The sequence below is a fragment of the Pristis pectinata genome, chromosome 16 (genome assembly GCF_009764475.1).
Source record: "Pristis pectinata isolate sPriPec2 chromosome 16, sPriPec2.1.pri, whole genome shotgun sequence".
Taxonomy (NCBI): Eukaryota; Metazoa; Chordata; class Chondrichthyes; order Rhinopristiformes; family Pristidae; genus Pristis; species Pristis pectinata.
Genome location: NC_067420.1, coordinates 34,819,456 through 34,843,412, shown reverse-complemented (window position 1 = coordinate 34,843,412; position 23,957 = coordinate 34,819,456). Strand labels below are relative to the sequence as shown.

General features: G+C 38.1%; 1 protein-coding gene across 6 annotated transcripts in view; it reads right to left on the bottom strand.

Moving 5' to 3' along the window:
- Positions 1-23,957, bottom strand: part of LOC127578695 (nuclear receptor coactivator 3-like) — a 177,960-nt gene that overhangs the window by 51,782 nt on the left and 102,221 nt on the right. For 4 of the 6 annotated variants that reach the window (XM_052030984.1, XM_052030983.1, XM_052030986.1 and 1 more), the window contains one exon: positions 8,912-8,987. The gene's annotated coding sequence lies outside the window, so the exon portion shown is untranslated. Of the gene's footprint in view, positions 1-8,911; positions 8,988-21,347; positions 21,583-23,957 lie in introns of those variants that run through there. The other 2 variants (XM_052030988.1, XM_052030985.1) reach the window with 2 other exon arrangements.

Sequence of the window (23,957 nt, the reverse complement as noted above, 5' to 3'; positions counted from 1 at the left end):
CCCTCCTGTCTTCCATTGTATTCATTTCAAAATCCTTCCTTTGTAAATTCCTAATCTGCAAATTCTATCACACTTGACTCCTCCCAGTTTTACATGGATTTACCAATCCTAATTTAAACAATAGATAATGGATTTAAAAGATACTGGTTCCCACACTCCAGGGCCTTAAAGGAACAGTACACATACAATAAGATGCTCAGTCTCCTGATAATGAATGACTGTCAAGTGTTGATAAGTTGTATCAGTAGAAATTTATTATAATTCTTGATGTTTGAAGCAATAGTGACATTTGTCTTATTGTGCAATATTGTAGTTCAGTAGGGAAATAGTTCGCATAATAGTTATAAAAATGCAAATTACATGCAGGTATTGCTTGTTCATTAGTCAAAGAGTTGCTTTTCACAATCACAGCCTTTCTTCTCAGACTAGGAAGTGCAGCATTTATTTTCCAAACTAGTTCATTTAATTTTTCCGTTGATCAAGCTCCCTACTCTATTTAGCCTGTCATGAGCTCAACTCCCCAGAGAACCTAGCAGCATATTTTTTAAGAAATGCTAAGGCAGTGCACTGATGCACTAAGTCACTGTGCAATGCAACACTAGGATACATGTTTTGTGCTCCGACTTCTTCACGTGGCAAGTTCCTACCTCCATCTGTCAATGAGGAGCATGTCAACGAGAGAAGTCTGGGCAATTTGCCAGAGGAAGAAAGTGGACAGCAAGTGTCCATGAGTTTCTCCCTAATTCACTTTCAACTGGGCAGTTCAAATTAGGCCAAGCCAGAGGTTTGAGTAATGGGGGCCACAGCAACACAATATCTTATAACAAATGAATGACTGACAGTTAGTAGTCTAAAATATCTAAATAAATTAATTTTGGCATTCTAAATTAATATTTCTTTTCTGAAATTATGCAACTGCACAAGTGTGGCACACAAATTTAGCACAAAATTAAACTATATTTCAAGATTATTCCATATTGGTCTCCAGCATTTACTACAGGAGTCAGTGACATACCAACAGCAGAGAAACAGCAGAGATGTTTCATATCCTGATGGAGATGGGCATTCTAAGAAAGACTTCCCAAGTCTAATATCAGCTGAAAGCCACACCTGGGCATCAGTCTTCCAATGCCTAGGACTAACTCAAAGCAAGTCATGGCAATAAAACTCAACTTTAAAAAACTGAGTATTAATGATTAATGAAGAAACTTCAATCTCTGACCCAAAGTTTGGATCTAAACCAAAGGTTAAAGATAGAACTCCATCCTGGCCTTCAATCCTTAATGCAATTCCTAATAGGAAAAACTCTGCGAAAGAGTTGGATGTCATTTTATTACAAGGCATCTACTTAGCTTTTAAAACATACAATGTAGATTTAATGTTTCAATTCAAAACTGAAATAACATAAAATTACAAAATTTTAACACATACTCTTTAGATTAGAGACACGAATAAACTCAGCAGATGCAAGTTAGCAGCACAGGTATAAAAGAACAATGTGGCTCAATAAAAACCACACTGATCGTTCATGAAAACCATTAATTAAAAATGCTGCATCAATCAAACTCAATTATTGCAGTGCTAATATTTTCCCAACTTTTTCCAAGTAATCTATAAGAATTATTTAGAAAAGTTATATGCTGGAGATGCAGATTCTTTGGGACATATTAAATAAACTGTGAGGGAACTCAAAACTCAGTTCAGAATTTAAGAGTTATTTATTTTAAGCACTTAAATTATTGAAAGGTTCTACTCACTGACAAGACTGTAAACACCAATTACAACTTGCATTTATATAGCAGCTTTAACATTGTAAAGATGAAAAAGGCATTACAAATAAAAATAGACATCAAAGTAAATGACAAGATAAAGACAGGCTTCAAAGTTTCATGAAAGAGCTGCATTTTAAGCAGCATCCTGGGTTGGGCAAATGGCAATTCAAAAGAATTGCAGAATTTGGGATCAACAGAGTCCCAAACTTGTCAGTGCAGGGCAGAAGACCTGGGGACTGCGTAAGAGACTCGAGAGCGTTGTGGAGACTTAAAAATAATATGGAAATACAAAAATAAAATGAAAGGAGCAATTACATGCCATTTTTGTATTTATTATTGCAAAGAAGGTGCTTGTTACCAGGTTTCTACAAGGTCAGCAATAGGCAGCATGGTCAACAGAAGGATTGGGACAAATTAAAGGGTACCATTTAACATTGGGGCGGTGGTGGTGGCAGGTACATTGGTCAAATTCAAGAGATTACTAGATAGGCATATGGAGGAATTTAAAATGGGTATGGAGGAAGGGGTTAGATAGTATTAGGCGAGGTTTAAAGGTCGCACAACATTGTTGGCCGAAGGGCCTGTATTGTGCTGTACTGTTCTATGTTCTATTACCTAAATAAGTCAAATGTATGAATCTCAGAAAAGATCCAAGGGTGTGAACTGAAAGAATGTTTAAGATGACAGCAGTGATAAAACATATGACTGAACAGAATACATTTAATCCTTTAAACTGAATGGAAATATATAAACCTCAGAGGTGTAACCACGAATGAATGAATTCAATGCACAAAAGCTGAAATACTGAAGCAAGCAGGAAACTAAATGTAGAGAAATAAATGGGCCCTTGAAGGCCTGCAAATAAAGCCAAAGTCATACATTTTCATCTCGGCAAAAAGCTGACTGTCAGAAGCATTAGGTGTAGACAGCAAGCAATAGGTACACGCAGATAAGTGCCATTAAATTGATAAGCAATTGAGTTTCGGTTCAAGTAAATATTTCACACTTGTCCTGCCATGTAAATACAAGTGCTCAATTCCCACACCCGATACATGTTAAACCCCTCACACCTCACCAAGTGAAGAAACTAAATTCTCAAAGGGAAAATAATGGAATGAGTCATGCTGGCTCCAAATTGGGGCAAAATCGTTGGAGTGAAATGGAGAACAATGCGGATAAGTAGTCCGAAAGTGGAAGAGAGAATGAGTGCAAGAGAGTTAATGCACATAGAGAGTTAGAACAGTTTTTGTACTTGTGGACTTGTACTACTCTGCTCTGTTCCTGCCAAGGGGGCAGCATGTAAATTAGGAAGGATTGATCAAACACAGTTCTTTGAAGGACCATGTTCTGATGGGACAAAAATCATTGGCACTAGGATATTTTGACTGTAGTGAAAACATGAGAAGTGAAGGAGAGATAATCTATCATGCCTTGAATCACAGAAAATTCTGATGACTTTTGTTAGGGCCATTTCCAAAACCTTAGAGATTTGGATATAACTAGAAGACAGTAGTAGTTTCAAGAAGAAACAAACAACAAACTTTTAGAAATGGGAAAGGAATTAGTAAGAAAAGGTGTGTCCAAGTGGTTGGGGATATTTTGAAAGGAAGGAAGAAATGTATTGGAGGAAGAGAAACTAACTACACAATCAGCCAGAATGTGGGCAAACATGGGTGGGCGAATACTTTATTAAGTAAGAATAATGTTGAAGAAGCAGAAGGTATGTTTCATGAACAGGTAAGTTCAGAAAAGATGGCTATAGGGTTACGAGGGAGAGATTGGTTTCTGAGCAACAGAAGGAAAATATAGGAATAAGCCAAGCTTGATGGCAAAGGAAATCCGCAGAGATAGCTAAATGGATGGGCTTGGGGAGATAGTCATGGTGAATCTTAGAGAATTAATGGATGAGGAAGTGACTGAGGAGCTCAAGAGAAGTAGCTATTTAAAGAGGAAAGGAAAGAGACCAAGGTGACTTAATGAAAAGTCACTGCAGCTGCTTAGATATGCTGATACTGCAAGGGTTACGATCAACATCAGTGATGCAAATTTAATTCAAAAGTCAGGATGTCCATCTTATTAGCGATGGCCCATATAACTACTTCCTTAATAACTTTAACTGTGAGCACTTTCAATTTGCTGCATATTGTCTCCTTTTACACATCAAGCTTAAGCTAAAAATGTAAGTATAAATACTCAAACAAAACAAGGTAATCCTTTATAGATTTCATGCAGAATTCACTCTCAAAATTCAATGCATTAAAATTCAGTACAAGTGCCAGTGTTTACTTTCTGATCAACCTTACACAAACATGAGACATCAACTCCTGGTTGACAGAAAATGAAGGGAAAGGGAATGGGTCTTACCATTCTGCTGAGGAAATGAGTGACTGCTGTGTAGGATTTCAACCACAGAATTCACGGCACATTAAATGGTTACATAACATTCCATTAAAGAAACTTCAGGGCTTCTGTATTACACTGCTTCTTTTTCCTCAGGGAATGGAATGAATGAATCACTTTCTCCAATTCTCAAAAATCTATACAGGCGCTCTTTAGATTTGAGAAAAAACCACCATTCCTCCAAGGATAGAATTTACTCTCAAGTAAAATTTCTACTGCATTCATTGCTTTTTTTTCATGCTACATACGGAAACTAACTGCAAACCACACACAGTCTGCAATTCAGCCTCTTAAGCCATTGGAAATTCACTTTTTACTACTCCCTTGACGGAAAGACGGGTCCTCAATAACGTTTTTCAAACCAGCAAATACAAAGTGTTTGTAGGCTTTGGACATCATTGAATACTTTATCCATAGTATGGATGACTTTGTGTGGGAAGTGTCACCAGCTAGAGCAGTTTAAACAGTAGCTGCAGTCAATACTGTGCACCCGTGAGTCTGAGAGCTATGTTAATACCGGGTTTCAAGAGGCGATCATCCCACAGCTTAATGCACAGAAAGAGAAGTGGATGACCACCGGACAGGTAGTGCAAAAGCTCCCTGAGCCCATGTTGCTCAGCAAGCAGTATTCTCTGCTAAGTACTGGTGAAGATGATGATTCCTTTGGGAAGTGCAACCAGAGCCAGGTCTACAGCACAGTAGAAGGCTCAGTTGCACAGCAGATGGGTGGGGAGGAAGAGAGGAAGAGGCAAGAGAATGAGGAGAGGAGGACAATAGTTGCTGGGGATTCATTAGTTAGTGAAACAGACAGCCATTTCTGCTACCACAGATATGACTCCAGGATGGTATGTTGCCTCCTTGGCTTTAGGATCAAGGATGTAACTGAGCGGCTGCAGGGAATTATGAAAGGGAAGGGAGAGTTAAAAAGCAGGACCTCAGTAGGTGACAATCTCCAAATTACTACAGTGCCACGTGCTAGTCAGTGCGAAAAATAGAGGAGGTGAGTGCATAACTGAAGCGATGGTGCAGGAAGGCTAGGGATTCCTAAGAAATTGGGACCACTGGGGCAGGGGAGCTAGACCTTGACAAGTCAAAGGAATTCACCTCAAGAGGAATGGCATCAATAACCTGGCAGGGGACTTTGCTAGTGCTGTGTGGGAAAATTTAAGCTAGCTTGGCAGTGGGATGGAAGCCGGAGAGTAGATTGAAAAGGGCGAAAAGGTCGTCTGGAAATGGGGGATATGGTTCATATGAAGAGGTACAGGAAGGCAAAGAGAAAGGAGAAAGCAACAATTCAGGCAACAACAGGGATAATAATAACCAAACTGCAACAAGGAAGGACAGAGTATACAAGCATAAGAGTGTACCACCAAAGTCAGAATAAGAACATTGATAACATAAAATGGTAGGCTCTTTATGCTGTGGGATACAGAATAAATCAAAAAATTATTGGGGCTTGTGAGAAAGGTACTGCAATAATCATGGGGAATGTTAAATTTAAGTGATCGAACAAATCAAATCGGCAAGGGTGGACATGAGGACATGTTCAAAGGGTGGATTCAGGCAATACATCAAGGAACCAAGCATGGAGCAGACTATTTTAGGTGTTGTATTGTATAATGACACAGTATTAATTAATTATCTCACAGTCAAGGAAATCTGCAGAGAGAGTCACCATGGCATGGTGGAATTTCAATTTCAGTTTGAGAGTGAGAAACGTGGGTCTGAATCTTGTGTCCTAAACATAAATGAAAGGTAATTACAATGAAATGAGAATAGAGTTGGCTAGAGAGGACTGGAAAAATAAATATTTCAGGAGTGTCAAACAGTAAAGGAAATTCTTCATAAATCACAATAAAGGCACATTGTAATGATAAAGGAAGATTCTTTGAGAAGGATGTACCATCCGCAGCTAGCTAAGGAAGCCAAGGACAGTATCAGATTGAAAGGCGTACAAAAGTTGCAAAAGATTGGTGGTAGGCCAAAGGATTGGGAAATTTTCCAATTTCCAGCAAAGGAAGACTAAAAAAATTACAAGAGGGAGAAGATGGCATATCAGAGTAAACTGGCCAATAACATTAAAAGTTAAAAATAGCTCCTGCAAGTATATAAAAAGGAAGAGAGTAATTAAAATGAATGTTGGTTCCTTAAGTTACGAGGCTAGAGAATTAACAATGGGAAAGAGTAGAGATTCTAAATATTTACAGAGAATACTGGAAACACTCAGCTGGTAGGCAAAGAACACTATTTCTTTCTCTGTAAACGCTGCCTGGCCTGCTAAGTGTTTTCAGTATTTTCTGCTTTTATTTCACATTTCAAGCATATGCAGTTCTTTTGACTTTCATTCTAAACTAATATTTTGGATCACTCTTTAAACAATATCAATGCTATAAACGACCCAATAATAAACAATAATCAAGAGGCAATAAAGAGGGATGAACTTAAAATAATTTCTGTCATTACATAAAAGGAATGAGGCTGAAGACTGATAAGTCCCCTGGTCTTAAAGGAAGTGGTGCAGAGCTGGAGGATATGTTTGGCTGTAATCAACCAAAACTCCTTGGATTCTGAAGAGGTCCCAGAACATTGGAAAACTGTAAATATAATGTCACTATTCAAAAAGCAAGGGAGACAGAAAAAAATACCATTTTAAAAGTAACTGTACAAGAGTGCGTAGGGTTGGGAGATACCACATGGGCATGGATATGAATCAGCTAATTAGCAGAAAACATGGGTTGGGAATTATAGTTTCATATTTCCTATATATTATTTCAGGTATATGCAAGCTGAAACAGTTAAAATATATATTTCACCATATCATAAATCTTTATGCCACTCATTGTATAAAATCAAAAAAGTTGAAGGGATGGCGAAGGAGATTATTGGAGAAAACTGATCTGGACATCAAAAAAATATTAAGGCTTTATTAGCATAAGATTTGAGGTGGGCAATGTCTTCAGATAAAAACAGTTGATGTTTATGATGGGGAGGATCTACTGTCAGAAGTTCAGCTCAAGGTCAAAAAGAATGCTGAGTCTACAACAGATATGGGAGGGAGATATAGAAGGAACAGAGTTTCCTGTGAGGCTAAACAGAACAGCTTTGGTCTTCCCATATTTAATTTATTTTGGATCAAAGTTTCTAATATGAGCTATTGTTTACCCTAGCAAAATTGCACATCAACTCCAATCAAACAGCAACACAAGTAGAAGTGGGCAAATGCTTCAAACAAAGCCAATTATAAACAGCCCACATTCGACTAAGAAATGTCAACAGTCCTGCATGGAACTACAGTACACCCCCACATAATGGAGGGGTTGTGGTTGTAGAAAACTGTCTGTAACACAAACCCTTGACAAAAATTGACAAAATTTGTTGTTTCTTTTGCATTTTGTTATTTTTTTCCCTTCACATAAATTCAGTATGAGTGAATTTCTTACTCCACATCTCAAATTTTTTGGCAATGATTTCTGAATTCCATCAGGGTAAATTTCTGTTAGTCAAACTGCTGTAACACAGGGGTACACTATACTGACATTTATTTCCCTCCATAAGTTTCAGAAAGCTTGGAACTCCTGTGCAAGTGTGTACAAACTTGGAAGTCCAGAATTTCTTAAAAGGTGTGCACTGGCATTTTACTGCCAGCACTAAAATGGAGCAGGAAAGCACCAACTGCCTAGAATTTCCCAGTTGCATTGGCAGATTTGCCTGCTGAAGACCATAGAGTCTATATAGACCATAGAGTTTATATAGACTATAGAGTCTATAGCTCTATGCTGAACCTCTGCTAGGTTAGACCTGTTTAGACCTATCTTGGTAAACAATTCAAAAGAGCCATTATGCCCCTCTAGTTACGTCATAGAAGATGAAGAGTCAGAAAAAATGGGCCTGTATTGGGTTGGAAGGATGCAAGGATGAGTTCTTGGACTTCAATTACATACTATTTACATTAATCACCTGGAGGGGAGGGCAGAGTGCAACGTATCCGAGTCTACCTATGACACGAAAATAGGGACGATGGCACATTGCACTGAGGAAATAGATAGATAGAATGTTGCTGAAAACTTGGCAACTGGAGTTAGAAATGGAAAGCTTTGAGGTCATGAACTTTGTTATCAGGAATCAAAAGGCAGACTGTTATCTAATGGAGGGAGACTGCAAATGAGTGAAGTACAGAATGATCTTGGTGTTCTTATGCATGAATGACAAAATAAGTTATCAGACAGGTGCAGCAAGTAGTTAAGAAGGCAAAAGGCACATTGGCCCATAACGAAAGGAGGAGTTCAGAAATAGGGAAGTGCTATTACAATCGTACAGGATACTGGCAAGGACACACCTTGGGTACTCTGCAGAGTTTTGATCTCTCTATTTAGAAAGTGGCAAGAAAAGGGAATGGTCATTTTAGACTGCAGACCATCGGAGTTTCTCCTCTCTGGGGATGGCAAATCTCTGGAATTCTCTGTCCTGGAGAATTGTGGAGGCTGGATTGTTGGAAGTATTTGAAGAAGAGGTAGATAAATTACTGAAAGATCAGGGAAATGAGGGCCATGGGGAACTGGCATAGATCAACCATAATCATGCTGAATCAGGGCAGGCAAATAGGCCCAGGTGGCCTACTCCTGCTTCAATTTTCTTGTGTTCAAAATAACTAAATAGCTTCTGAATCTTAAATAAATCTCATTTTTGTTTATTTGCAAGGAAAATGCCCCAAACTTTCAGTAGCATTAAACATAACATACCTCAGCTTTAATCTGTAAATATCTCGATGATCCTGTAACTTCTTATAATAATGCCTTCAGTCATCATGTGGCATCGCTGAAAAGCAATGAGACCAATTAAACTCTCAGCTAAACAATGAGCGAATACTATTTATGCAATGACATCTCTCTATACCTTGCAAATACATCACTGGATCACATTTTCTTCCAAACTAGAAAGAATCCAACACACAATCATTTCAGCTTAAGTATTTGAATGAATAAATATAATCAATCCAACAATTTTACTCCCCTATGTTAACAGTAACTTCTTGTAGTACATAATGTGGCTTGTCACATTTTAATTTGCTCCATTGTTATTTATAAAGAGTACTTTGAATTAACAGAGCTACTGAAAACCTCAGTGAGGCTGCTACAGAATTTAAATTCAATTAAGTAAATCTGGAACTTAAAAGTTAGTCTCAGTAAGGACAACCACAAACTACTGTATTAAAAACCGATGCAATTCATTAATATCCTTCAAAATCAAAAAAAGTTATCTGTGTGTGGCTATAGATCCACTGATGTGTTGCACCTTAACAGCCTGCTCAATTCTGGAGCATTTGAAGGACAATAAAATGTCAGCATTACCAGTGACATTGACATCTCAAGAACAAATAAGTAAGAAAGCAAATAACACATCACAATGATAGGTAGATATTATCCTCACTGACTACCCACAAAACCTATAAATCCTGAAGAGATAACTAATCAAAAACCAACTGGGAATTTTCTTTTTGGTGAATCGAGTGGATTTCACTTGAACTCCCCTCTTTTAATGTTGTACATGAGAGTCGTGCTATGCACCTAAGTTATTCACTATCCAGAGAATTACATTTTAAAGTTTCTTGATTTCAGTTAGGCAATGATAAACACTTTTCAGTTTGCAAAAAATTAAAGATAATATTTTAATCTGATAATTCAAATGTTAGCTGAAAAGGTTTCATGTTTTGCAGAAATCATTGCTCTCAGTGCAAGAAGATCAGTTAAAGGGCAGGGATTTTTATTTCAAAATATATTTTATTGCCAAATGGCATAAAAATTATAAACTTTTGCATCATTTTGTTTAAGAGGGCTGTGTGGGGGGGGGGGGGGGGAGGGCAGACATCTTTGATGAAAATCAGTTCCCACAACCAGACATTTGTAATTAGTTATTCCAACATCTAGATTTTGCAGGGAATTACCAGCACACGAATGTCTTGCTGACAACATTTATCTAGCATTTCCTGAGATGGCTCCGAGTTGGAATCCTCATGGAAATGTTCAAAAATATTCATAGTATTTTTATAGCTTTAACAACCAGCCAAGCCTGGGAACATGTTAAGCCAGCTGTCAATACCTTTATTACCATTTTCATGGGAGGAGCTTATTATAGCCCAGTGACAGAATTTATACCCAGAAGTACAAGTGCTGGGGAATTCAAGTACTGCACATGAAGGTGTCCATTGTTGGAACACAGCTGGGGAAATGCTGGTAGAACTGTGGCAGCAGGTTCAGGGTTTCCATGTTCACACACAAGTCCTGAACTTGTTCATGCTTGCAGGGAGTAAATACTGGCACGTCATCATAGAACTGCTGGCATCCCAGCATGTTCCAGCCTGTAATATCTTGCTTGTATGAAACCAAGGAGATGTGTGTGCAGACTTAACCAAAATTTAATATGGGAGCAGACTCTGGGATATAAAGTGCTTGAATGTGATAATTTCAAAGCCAACTAAGGAGAGGTCATTGCTTAGCACAAGGGTTATTAAAATAATGCACAGGATAGTTAAGCTCCTCCAAGGCTCCTGAAAAAAATATTCACAGTGTGATTGACAATGTTTTAAAATAGAGAACTGAAATCACTCCCAATGTGGTTTAGGATCAGTATCTGGCTGATTGAAAAATGTAGAGTTTGCACAGGAAATTCTATGAATATCAGGAAAGTGCAAAAAAAGTTCATCAACAATTTTCCCTTGGAAATGCTGTCCCTTGCCTCAAACACTTTAAGGGAATTTGATAGCGTGCCAGGTATTGCACAGATTGGATCAAATGAAAAGGATCTCCAAACTCACTGACCTTTCAGTAAAATCACCTAGTACTTAAAGATTGCTTTTGTTAAGTGATACTTGTTGTCTGATGATGGTACATTTTTTGTGTAGGTGCAAATATTATTGGTTACATGCAAGGTAACTGGTACTGGTAATGGACGGTGAATTTTCATTGAAGAATGAACATTGGACTTGGAAGTTACTTGAAAATAGCACTACATGAAAGGATTGATGTGGTTCAGAAGAATGACACAGCATTTTAATTATCATTGCAGAGGCACACCCAAGGCAGAGAAACTATCTGAACTGATGGTTTCAGTAATAACACAAATTAAAGGGATTTAAGGGACATTGACAAGAAGTGAATTTAAATGGACAGCTGAGGGATAAGGAAAGCTAATACCTTCCAATAATAATCCATGGGATGGATACAATTAAAAAGGAGCAAAGGAGGAAAGTGTGTCTGCAATTGGGATGGTGTTAAATACTGCTTCCTCTATATTGTTTTTTGTGAATCGGAATCATTATTCAGATGGCTAATCGTACTTCATAATCCACCAGTGCCCAGGCTGACGGTGCTAACAAGGGGTAGTACTAACAGAGCAGCCAGTCCAACTCTTGATTAATGAGCACTGCTCAAGTCCGAACAGAGCTTTTTGCCATATCAGTGTGACTTCAGTCTTGGGTTGACTTTTGTGAAATAAGATTTTTAACATCAAAATTTGGTCTCCTCGAGATTACAGAGATCAGAGAAAGAGTTGGTCAAACTCAATTTTAGGTGGCAAGGAAAATGAATCCATTTTTAACGCATCAGATCACAAGTTTTGTGCTGGTTTACATGTCTTCGTCTTCAAATACGCTTTTCCTCAGACAAGCAAGCGCTGCGCTGGTGATGACGACCATCATTGCTGATATCTGCGCTCTTTGAGAGATGGCTCCAGAGATACTGAAAATGATCCACGTTTTTCAGGTTCTCACTGTAGACCATCAAGTACTGGTATATTATTGTCATATGTAATAAGAAAAAAACATGTTTTCAAATGATCGGGATGGATGGCTTGCAATACTAAGTTTTTCCACTGTATCTCGGTACTTAAAGTACTTTGAAGTACAAGGGAAAAGCAATAACAGAATGCAGAATATAGTGTTACAATTACAGAGAAAGTGCACCTTATTACAGAGAAAGTCTACCTGTACTGCGAGGGCCATGACAAGATAGATTGTGTGGTCAAGAGTTCATCTTTAACGTACAAGAGGTCCATTAAAGAGTCTTGTTCAAGAGTTCATCTTTAACGTACAAGAGGTCCATTAAAGAGTCTTGTAACAGTGGGATAGAAGCTGTCCTTGAACCTGTTGGTGAGTGTTTAAGCTTTTGTATCTTCTGCCCGATGGAAGGGGATAGAAGAGAGAATGTCTGGCGTAGGAGGGGGTCTTTGATTATGTTGGCTGCTTTTCTGAGCCAGCAAGAAGTGTAGACGGAGTCCATGGAGGAGAGGCTGGCTTTCATAATGGACTGAGCTGTGTCCAAAACTCTCCGCAATTTCTTGCGGTCTTGGGCAGAGCAGTTGTCATACCAAATTGTGATGCATCTGGATAGGATGCCTTCAATGGTGTGTCTATAAAAATTGGTGAGACGGGGATATGCTGAATTTCCTTAGCCTTCTGAGGAAGTAGAGGTGCTGGTGTGCTTTCTTGGCCATAGTGCCTACATGATTGGAGCAGGACTAGCTACTAGTGATGTTTACACCTAGGAACTTGAAGCTCTCAACCATCTCCACCTCAGGACCATTGATCCACCCTCTTCCTGAAGTCAATGACCAGCTCTTTTGTTGTGCTGACAGTGAGGGAAAGGTTGTGGTCCTGACACCATGTCACTAGGCTCTCTATCTCCTTCCTGTACTCCGTCTCGTCGTTATTTGAGATCCGGCCCACTACAGTGGTGTCAGCTGTAAACTTATAGATGGAGTTATACAGAATCTAGCCAGACAGTGGGTGTACAGGAAGTGTGGTGCTGAGTCAGAGGGCAGTCTTGCAAAGTGGAGACAGATTGGTAGAGGGCCTTTCTTTTGCAGATGTTAAGCGTAAAGATGTTTAGATATCAAGAAGAGCACAAAACTCATGGTCTACTGTGCTGCCATGATCCCTGCTCTCCTGTACACCTCAGATATGTTGCAACTATAGCAGGCAATTCACAGCTCTTGAGAGATACCACCAATGCAATCTCTGCAAATCTTCAAAGTCCACTGGCAGGACAAATGAACCAACATCAATGTCCTCTCCCAGCCCAGCATTGCGGCTCTAATGATTCTAATGTTTAAGTGCCTAACACCAGATTTCTGAAACACATATTTTATTCTGAGGTCTGTTGTGGCAAGAGACTACCAGGTGGATGGATGAAAAGATTCAATAATGTTCTCTAATCCTACTTGGAAAAAGAGCAATGTCTCCTCCCACTCCTCTGATCCACAGTTCAAAATGGGGGAGCAGCATTTTGGGATGGTACTGAGAATTGAGTCATTCATAAGATCATAAAAGCCTGATGTAAGTGGCAGGAGGAGGATACCACCTTCCAGATTACACACCTGCTGTCCATCCAGTATCCTGCCCCCCTCTGTGGTAAAGTCTGCAGGTCCTATATTGGCCTCATCGGCCACAGAACTGGGGTGGAAGCAAGTCATCTTCAATCCCAGGGGACTTTGTAATATGATAGAGATGACCATTTTGCTAACATCAAGGCCTCTAGCTGAACCACCTGGAGATAATTTCTTCGGTTTGTAAGTAAATTATAAATATCAGTCTCATCAACTTTTTATGTGATAATAACCAAGAATAATAAACAGCATGAACCCAGATGTACTTAAGGCATCAATAGGCTAATGAAATAATTCATGGTGGGGTGGAACTGAACAATAATCAAGAATCCTGGCCCCTCTGTGTTATAGATACAAGAGTTAAAAAGTCTTCCCTGTAATTGGACTGGAAAATTCAAAGATAAATTATGCAAACATCCAACCAGTCCAAAAAACTGTCCATGGGAACTTTAGTGGAAAAGTGCAATAATGATGGCATCCCAGAAAGTTAGGATGGTAATATCCAGAGCTGCAGTGGTATCCAGGGCTGGAGTACAGATGGATATTACTGTAGTCAGTCAGGAGGTCAATGGACTTCGACTGTTTAATGGAGGCAAATTGACGACTCCTTCTGGGCTTGCAATTCACAGGAGACTAGAAAGAGAGGGTGGACCAGTGTGCCACAAGCAAAGTGATCACACATTGTACAAGTTTTATTTTGTTTGTGACTTTGCAAGCTTGGAACATTAATGAATTTTCTGAAGCCAAGTAAATAGGTTATCTTAAATTACTACTAGAAGTTGCCTACCCCATAATGGGGCAAGAACTCATTCTGATGAAGCCTTCCCTGTAACATTTGCAGCACTATAAACCATACTTGGTTACAGCCACAAACGTGTTTAATCTCCGACTCACCATGGACCACTTTTGAAAGAGAAAAGGTGTTTCAAGTTGAAATCTTTTCTACTCCAATCTCATCCACAGACAAAATATATAACCCTAACCTTTTGTAATATAAGTGGAACAGGACATTGTCATTCGGAATAAAATTACTTTGGAATCCCAATGCACTATAATGGGCCCAGGTATCTAAAAGTGGAAATCAGGATCACGCTGAACTTACAAGTCGGTAATGAGTTAGGCCGAACACAAAATACATAGGCACTCCACCAAGGGGAACAAGCTAAATTTGGTGCACCAAGAGAGGCAAATATGACATTTAAAAGGCATTGATGAAATCAGTAAAATCAAAGCATTTTGTGAAAAGCACACATTGTGTAAATCTTGTGATAATTCAAGCACTGAATCTGATCAAGAACACCACTGTAGTCACCAGCATTTTGCACGTATCCTATCCAAGTGAGGCACCGGTGGTGGGAACAGCAGGAATGATGTCAATGGCATCCCAATGACATCACCTTTTGGAACAAGACTTAAAGGATGAACAGGACCCAAATCAAAGGATGAACAGGACCCAGTCTTTCCCTCACAGGAAACTAACAAAGCCTGGTCTTCTGTGGGGGGATTCAGCATGTCTCACTTCAATCTTATTTCATCTACAAACTCCTCCCCCTATTCCCTGACCAAATAGTAGGCTTCAACAGCAAAAGAAATCCACCTGCATGCAGGATTTTACGAGAAAATTCAATCCACTGAGAACTCACTAACTTCCCACGAAACAAGACATCCTATCCAACAGGATGTGGAAGCATTGGAAAGGGTGCAGAGGAAATTTACCAGGATGCTGCCTAGTTTAGAGAATATGCATTATGAAGAGAGACTAAGCGAGCTAGGGCTTTACTCTTTGGAGAGGAGGAGGATGAGAAGAGACATGATAGAGGTATACAAAATATTAAGAGGAATAGATAGAGTGGACAGCCAGCGCCTCTTTCCCAGGGCACCAATGCTCAATACAAGAGGGCATGGCTTTAAAGTAATGGGTGGGAAGTTCAAGGGAGATATCAGGGGGAGGTTTTTTTTACCCAGAGAGTGGTTGGGGCATGGAATGCACTGCCTGGGGCAGTGGTGGAGGCAGGTACATTGGTCAAGTTCAAGAGATTGCTAGGTAAACATATGGAGGAATTTAGAATAGAGTGATATATGGGAGGAAGGGGTTAGATAGTCTTAGATGAGGTTTAAAGGTCGGCACAACATTGTGGGCCGAAGGGCCTGTATTGTGCTGTTCTATGATTCTACGATTCTAAATTAAACACTTTCTCAGCTTTCTTCTGCTTCCCCTCAAATATCTTTTCCCTGATTCATTAGAATATTAACCTTGTATTAATCTTTGCAATAAAGTACATGCGATGGCCTAGTATCTCTCTTAAAACATATTCTTCCCTCTAAAAGTAAGATGGTAATTTTACTTCTTGTAATTATGGCCTTGAAATTATGTTATGGGATAAAAGTGCTTAACGCAATGCATTAATTTTAAGCTTTTAAATCAGCATTAGAACAATGACTCTGGGTTGTAATGTATCCTTTTTTAATTTCAGTAGATCAATATATAAAACCCCATAAGATTTGTTTTCGTATCAGAAGAGAACCAATCACTTTCTTCATCCTTCATTCAAAACACTTTAAATGCACAAAATTGTTTGTTTGCAGCAACTGAATGAATTGGCAAAACTACGGTAATTGGAGCTCAGTATGGTGAGATTCATGACCATCCACTTTGGATTCACGACAGATAAACTAGAACATTTCCTTAATTATGAGAGACTAAGATAGGGAGGAAAAGTGCCATGTACACAACTCAAAGGTAGTGTAAAGGTACAAAAGTAATGAAGAGAACTAATGGGGTCTAGAATTCGAAGAAAGAATCTGATATTGCTGTAGTACAAGATCTTTCACTCTTCACCTGGAATTCTGTGTTCAGTTTTCAGCAGCTAAAAATCAGCATAGTTCAGAAGGAAAGCACAAATTCAAAAGATTTACAATAAGCTTTAAATGGTTCAATTGAGGAATGGGTGCATAAACTTCAGTGGTGTTTCTGGTTTAAGGTTGAGGAGTGATCTAATAGAGGGGTTTAACAGGGTTTGATAAGATAGATGCTGGAAAACTAAATTTCATGGAGGGTATAATCTTGTAATAGTTAAGCCATTTTGGATTGAAAAAAAATTTACAAAATGCTCCTTTCTACAAAGAGGTCAAGTTAAAAGCTGGAACACTTTCCTCAAGCCTGTTGATATTGGATAATTAATATTTTCATGATAGATTTTCGTAGGGCAAGGGTCACAAAAGATATGGAACAGTGGCAGGTAAATGAAGTACAAATCAGCAAAGTCAATGGCAGAATAAGTATGACTGTTTCCATAATTTCATTTTAGTAATACTGCACTTAAATTTTACTCAAGAACTAAATGAGCCATGAATAGCAATTCAAAATTTTTTAGAACTCATTATTAGCTTAGTGTCAAGATTTGCCAGTAAACTTGAAACATTTTCTTTAGCAACTGAACAAAACATTTTCCCAACATGTCTGATTACTCATTTAATGTAGTTAACTTTATATTTGAAAAAGAACATGAATTGTTCTTCAGATAGTAGGTCCAGAAAACTGACAGTGTGAACTGTATCAAAACTAATTCAGAAACATTTCTCTCAGAATAAAAAGTGTAGCAAAGTGAAATTTGGAACTAGCAGAAAACCAATCTTTCTGTCCTTCAAAATATCTTCCACAAATCAACAAATGCCAATAAATTCTACAAATTTTCGCTCCACATTTTTGGCTGCCATTTTCCTTTACTAAAGTCAGTGTAATCAACTAATATGATTTATAACAATGCATGGCAATCATCCAATTCTTGATCATTTAATGATAGCAGTGAAGCAATGAAATTTTCGCTCACATAGTTATGCCATGGTGACTGCAGGTCAGGCTCATGTTGGAAATTTTACATGGACTTGGGATTTCCTTTACATATCTTGGACAAATCTTATACATTGACTCAACACAGAAATTGGCTTTCACCGTGTACCTAATCAAAGTGTACCTTGTTACAATATGTGTTACAACCAAACAGAAAATTTACAAATAAATGCTAGCCATGGCAAAATAAAAAAAGTAAAATCTTTTGGACTTCGACATTTTAAGTTGTGTAAATCACAGCACATGAGAGGTTAACCTTGACGTTTCGAACAAGATCTGTGCTACATTAACCTGATGTCCATTCTATGACTAAAAGGGAATGCAAAACTGCAGCTATGAAAGAAAATTCCCATTCCACCCTCACCAGCATCCCCAATCTTAACACCAAGCTTGTACCTTAAGGTTTGGCAGGCATCCATCTGTCACCCAAGTGGACCAATTTCACACACTGCATCAGAAAATAAATTTTCTACCCTTAACCTCAGTCTCCCCACTAATGAAATTCTTCCAAACCCTCTCACGCAGCCCTGATCACTCCGATTTTCTCCTTGTTGGCAACTCATTCTCTGAACACCAATATCTTAAATTCTGCAAACTTCATCCTGTGTTTCCTTGACACCAGCTCGATTTTTCAAACACATCTTTGCTAATTTGCACCTGTCTGTTATTCCCTGACATATTGGATTAAAAAACTTAGGCCACAAATCCTTTCATGATCTCCTCTTGTGTTTTATCAGTGCTCTCCTTCACTGCCTCCAAGCTCGAGTCTTTTAATTCTGGCCTTCACATACATTCCCCCCACCCCTCCCCCCACCCAAATAATTAAACTCCACATTTAATGGCAGAGTCTTCAGCCGCTACAGTCCTAATCTGTGCCTTTAAAATTCTTCCCCTTGTCATCCAAAGACTTACCCATTTACCAGCTAGGTGTATGTTTGTAACTTGGTGTGAATATCTTGGATTTCATTTTTTTTTGCATGATTGATTTTTTTAACTAATTGAGAAGTGAGTCTTTTGGGGGAAGACAGCAAACAATTTTAGAGCAAAACACTAAGTCCATAGTTTAAGGAGAAGCAAGCAAGTAATTTTATAACACAAATATAAACCTGAGCAAGAAGAGAGACTAACAAAGGGAAATTTGTGAGGTGGAAAGCAAATAAAAATCTATTTTTTTTATTGTCAAAGCTGCACCTTTCAGCTTTGGTCTGTTGTACATACAATTTTAAATAAGTATTTCTGTGCTAAATCCAAATAATCTTTTGCAAACATATTGTATTGCATACCCAGGGTGGGAGCAGGCAATTATTTGTTCCATTAAAATATAAAAAAGCTTAAAATATGACATTTTTAAAATACCTTAATGCAAAATCTGGTGATGGTTTATAAATGAGAAACCCTGAAGTAAATCACTTTTAATTTTTTTTTAAATTTCTAAAATTAGTAACTGGTAGTTGAAATACAATGGAAAGGCTAGGAGACAGCACCAGACTGCTTGCAGTGGTACCATAAATGACCTAATTTGAGCTTTGGGCTACATCTTTAAGAACATCTATTTCCACCACTGTAACAATGCCTGATATGGCCCTTGCCTTAGCCAATCTACCACCAAAACACTCATCCACATCTCTGGATTCCTCAGTATACATCTTCCATAATTTTGAGATCAACAAAACTCTCATGTTCATCTCCTGTACCAAATCCCTCTCTCCCATCTGACCTAAACTTTGGCCTTTCTTGGCTACCTATTAAGCAACTCAACAATTTAAAAAAGCTCACCCTGGCTTTCAAAACCACCCACATTAAAACTTCCCCATACATTATCACTTCCAGTCCATTGACCAACCAAGAAAACTGTTTCCAAAATTCTAATCATTTGATCAATCTCCAATTTAATTGCCCTCTCATTGCTTCTTGCATCTTTAGCTGTCTAACCAACGGAATTCCTTTCCCATCTCTTTTTTCCTCCTCTAAAAATACCTCAATGACTACGCTTTTAGTCATTTGCCTGAATGTGGCTTGACATCAGACATTGTTCAATAACACTTCCATGTAACATATTGGGGTATTTTATCATATCTGTTAAACATACGTAAATAAACACACATTGTTATTTTTCATGCTTGTGCACTGTGCTCTGCTGTCTAACCTTCCCTTCTTCATGGTGAAACACCATAGCTAGATCCTGAGAGTAGGTTGGTAGTCAATGATGTAAGAGGTCTATTATTTGTCAATTTGTCTTGGTAGTATCATTCTCTTCTCAGAATCAGAAGATGGAGGTTTCAAACCAGTTCTGAAATACTAGGCTGGCTTCCAGAAGGGTACTTGCCCAAGGAATCTCCAGGCAACAAATCACTGTTAAGTGTATAATCACATGTCATAGCACATAATCCTAATGCATACAATACAGGTGCAGAATATAGATTCTACATCAGCATGAGGAAACATCTGCTTAGGTTAAAACAAAATGGAGAGTGGTCCAAGTAATAGAAAAGTAAAAAGCGAAGTCGTGGTGAAGTGACTTTTTTCCAATGAACAATTAAGTAAAAAGGACAATGATTTAACCTTAAAAAGTGAAGTAAGTGTTATAACAATTCAGCATTAAAAACTTACTTTCCGAAATGTGCTTTATAATTGATCAACCAGAATATCCTTACAGCTCTGAATGTTCAGTCCAATTAGAAACACTAATTGCCATGGGGAAATATAAATTATGAAAGACCCAAATGACACTATAGGATAAATTTTTAGACAAAATTAATAACCTATATAGCACAGTGACAATCACCAACAGGCTGCATATTTGTTGGATCCTATAGGATGTGTTGTATAATACCACTTGGCTTTTTAAAAGGAGGAAGTGCTGCAACCTTTATTCAGAAAGGCTCTAGCATTGCAAGGTCATATACCAGGAAGAGCCTTAGAGGGTAAATACTTCTGTTGCTGTGATACCATTACAACCGATAGTCACGACCACCTTAAACGGATGGGCAATAGCAAGTTGCAATTCATACAATAGCAATTCCATCCAATTCTAGTGATCAGAAGACTTTTCAGTAAGATCCTAAGCTTTAAAAGTGCTACCTGTTCTCTGCTACTTTAGACCCATCTTTCCTTAAAAATAGCTTTTATGCTACTTATAAACAGCTAAGACTTTAATGTGATAGTTCATAATGGTGAGCCCTTCCCTCTCTACTTAACAATGACACTTGAACAAATAATGCTTCTCCAAGAATTCTAATGAAAAGGCAGATGTATAATATCAGGGAAGTATTATACTTTCAAATCATTTTTGAAGTATTCATGCCAAAATGGTTTACATATGTGCATAAGGGGGCAGGGATAAAAGAGATTATTTTAGAACAACTTTCATCATTTAGCTCTCCATATTATAGCTATTCACTCATTCATTTCAGCCTCATGAATTCTCTTTACCTATCAAAATCTATTAATCTTATCAAATTTCTTTGTTAATCAATCAAGTGAAGGAAAAGATTAAGTGATTCAGATATGAAAAAAAAGCAAAGTTTAAGCTGAATATCACCACAAATTAACTGACTAACAGGATGTGTATATGTGCAATAAAGATTAACAGATGGATCTGCATTACTATTCATATAGAGAAACATTTCTCAAACATGCATCACAGCTCCTCCTGTTAAAATTACAGGTTTATCCTACCAGAATCCCATGCACCGCTTTAACAAATTAACACTCATGTGTTTGTGTTTCACCATGAATGTAGGCATGAAAAACTGCTTCAAGTGGGGGGAAAAAATGATACTTAGAAAATTTTCTAAAAGTAATCTTTAGCAAGCAAAACTGAAATAACTGCACCCACACACTCGAGAAGCATTGTCTCTATGACAGTTCTTCCAGTAAGAAGCTTTTAATGTAGAGGAAGTCATCACAAAGACTGAACTTATATTACAAAAATAACTAATGCTTACCTTTAGCCAATGAGATTGCTGAAATAGGGCAAGTTGCCAAGATCTTCCTGGCAGTTCGATTAAAACCCTAACGACTGACAAGTTGCCTAAAGTATTTATCTACTTTGTTTTGTTTTCCCACTTACCTCCTCCCAAACATTAACCAAAGTACAAAATGAACTGAAGACCTTTCAGAATTCAGAGCCCTCAGCTCGTTCTTGGTGAAAACAGAAAACAGGAAACAAATCAACAAAACTCATCAGCTTGTTTCACTTAGTTCACGTGATCTTTGCCCAGTCAGCAGCCAATGCATTTTCCTTCCTGTATTGGCAGAATTATTGCACTGATCGTAATGAATGCTAAAAAAAAATCCCAATCTCCTCCTCCAGAAGAATGTACCAAGCTGCTTTCCAGCATGCAGAGTGCTTCCAAAGAATGCTGCCCTGATTGGATTATTTTTTTTGATCTATTTAATTACTGTAACTGAAAGCTGCAAACGTCACACTGTGCATGTTTTAAATTAGCTCTTTTACAATGAAAGGTGGTGCAATCAGAACACGTATTTAAGATCTGGAATAACTACAGTAGACTGAACCATATCTTGCTATTTATAACAATCTCTGCTTACATGCAGTATTTTCAAAAATCACAACCAACCCACCCCCGACATATTATGTGTAAAAATCTGATATATTTTCAGCCAATTATTCTGTATCTACTATTTTTGGAGGTCTGTGTCATAACCACTACCTGTGAAAGAGCAGCATAAGCATTTGGGGATTTTAGCTTAAAATATATGCATGCAATTTAAACTGATGCAGTCTTTAAAACACAAGATTGCTGGTTTAACAACTAACTTGCTGTATCTTTCTCATTTTACAGTTCCTCGCCTGTAAACAGAAATCTCTCTAAACGCAAAAGGCAGTTACAGTCCAGCTCTTTTTTTAAAAATAGATCCTGCAGGGTTGTGAAAAACAAGGCACTGAATCAAATTTACATCCATGCCTTCCCCACCCCTCCTTCCACATAACGACATAACAGGCAAGGCATCTGCATTTATTTTAAAAAATGTTCGTGATGCATAAAACTGGCCTGCTGAAAGATTATATATCATGCCAGTACCAGGTTTGCTGTCTTTTTTAAAAAAAAACAAGGCTACAGGACAAAGGTCTAGGCACTCTTGTAAATATTTGACTTTATTTATCTAGTCTGTATCAAAGTTTTACAAGGTATTCAGTATCTCTCAGGATCACTGAAGTAGATTCTTACTGATTTCCAACAATAATTTTTTTCCCTGTTTGGGAGATCATCAGAAATCAAATTGAGTCTCCAATTAGAATGGCCAACTTTGCCTTTACACTGAAAATTAGGTGCCAAATTGCTTCCATATAACCTACCTTGGAACTCAATTTTCATTTGCAGTTTCTTCAGGAAAACCATTGAGGAAAGTTCCAGCTTCAGCATCAGTCACAGTTACAGTTGAGAGACTGGATTCCCAGTAACAAAGATGAACATAAATACTCGGTGCTTTCTTTCATTGATCCTCTGAACTTATCCTTAATATACTACCATGCAAGTCCAACTGTCCTGACCCAATTGCTCTACTAAATCATTAATGCACAGATGCAATGTCTTTAAAACTCAAGATTTCTACTACTTTAAGACTAGCTTAATCCAGAATTCTCACTTCATAAAAATAAAAAAAATGCAGATGCTGGAAATCTAAATAAAAGCAGAAAATGCTGGAAATATTGAGTAGGTGAGGCCACATCTGTGGGAAGAGAAACAGAGCTAACACTTCAGGATGAAGACTCGTTGTCAGAAATGGGAAGGAGACAAAAGAAGCTCGTTAAACTGCAGGGAGGATGGGGGAATGGAGGGATGTCACTGATAGGGTAAAATCAAGGTGGCCATGGGGAATAAACTGTAAACAAGATTATCAGGAGAATGTGTGAATGGGAGCAGTTAGAGAGTGAGAATTTAGACAAAAGAATGTAGGCATTACAAAATGCAAAACAGAAAGGCATGAACATGGTCAAGCGAGGCATGTCCTACACTGGCGAGGAGAAAAAAAAATGCTGCAATAACTGACCACACACTTTCTTGTGTCAATCCTAACTCCATTCACCTGGGGTTCCATTTAACCCTCAATAGCTTTAGGTTTCTGAAGGCTCCTTTGGCCATATGGAGAGATATTAAGTTCTTGTATCTATGCCAAGATCAAAGTTGAGATGAGGCCTGATATTAAGTGGTTTGATAAGTGCTGAATTGAACAGGCCACTAGTGAGAAGTCTTTGTTACATACTACTATTTATAACTCCATCAATTCACTGATTGCTTTGCTTAGACCATGTTTTTTGTAGCGAATATATATACATATATATGGGCAATGTTCCAACTTGTCAGAGATACCAATATTACCATTGCTTCAAAGTAGCTGATTTTCTATTTTTGGTATACAAGATTTGGGCATTACTGCTGCAGTAGTGCTAGCTTTGCTTCATCCTACATATGCTTCATATAATCATGAGATAACATGAGAAAATAATTGTTTTATTTTTGTATCTTTGCTGGTGACTAGGATCCCAAGATGAGGCAGAATAGGACTGCTTACCCAAAACACAAAGCCAG